Source organism: Sphaerodactylus townsendi, linkage group LG10 (assembly GCF_021028975.2).
Source record: "Sphaerodactylus townsendi isolate TG3544 linkage group LG10, MPM_Stown_v2.3, whole genome shotgun sequence".
Taxonomy (NCBI): Eukaryota; Metazoa; Chordata; class Lepidosauria; order Squamata; family Sphaerodactylidae; genus Sphaerodactylus; species Sphaerodactylus townsendi.
The window spans coordinates 64,358,098-64,359,093 of NC_059434.1; the positions used below are offsets into that span (position 1 = coordinate 64,358,098).

Genomic DNA, 996 nt, shown 5'->3' on the forward strand with positions numbered 1-996 from the left:
TAACTTGGCTTTACAGCATATATTTTGTCAATTGCCCAAAGGGGGGGGGGGTCAGTAAGATCTCGATGTTTTTTGAATAAATAATTAGCAATGCAATCCTGAGGAGGGGAAACAAAATGGCTTTAACCCTGTCACTGGCACAAATGCCACTCCATGCAGCAGAAGTGACATGTGTGCTGGCGACAGGGACATTTATGCTGGCACTGAGGAGCTGTGTGGCTCTGTATTGCCAGGCATGAACATGCCACTGTGCCAGAGCTTCTCCACTGCAGAAACCCACACCAGTGTTGATGGGGGCATTCCTGGGGTGAAGCTGACTTTAGTTGGCTCTCTGAGGCCTTTCAGACCAAAAACAGACATATGCCAGCAAAAAAGGGTGTCATAGCACATTGGCCTGCATAGGGGCCTTTCAGTAAGGTCAGTGAGTTTCTCTTTTTTTCTCACTGCACCTCTGCAACCTTTTGGGAAGTGGCAGGGCTATGCCATGCTCAGCTACCATTCATCTTATCACTCCCTCAGGAATGGGCTGTAAATAACTACCTGGCAGGGGAGACACCTTAATCACGAAGGAGGTTTTCCCAGGGTGAGGCTCATCCATTGCACCACTAGTGTGCTGACTCCTGCTATTTCCCCAAATGCGGGAAACTCGACTGCATAATTTGTAGAAAATCAAACTGCAGAAGAGACACAATTTCAACCTTAATGAATTTTCAAGCTGAAGACATGCTGGAAGTAGTACTTGTAAATGTGGAGATCCTCCAGAATCTTCCTGGCTCTCTCAATCTCTGTCCTGTAAAGTCACAGGATATAATGACATCATATCATCGTTAATTTGCCCCATCTTTCAAGCAGCAGCCAGTGAAGTTGAGTGAAACTGTGGGAAAGCTCATTGGCTACATTAATACAATTTTTCACATCAAGTTTATTCAGCTATAGCCAGTTTGCAAGTGTCCTCTATGGTGACATTAGGGGCACTTGGTTTCAGGCCAACTCAAG

At 45.8% G+C, this 996-nt stretch overlaps 1 pseudogene; it reads left to right on the forward strand.

The window, feature by feature from the left end:
* Nucleotides 1–532: 532 nt before the first annotated feature.
* LOC125440426 lies at nucleotides 533–671 on the forward strand (annotated as a pseudogene).
* Nucleotides 672–996: the final 325 nt, after the last annotated feature.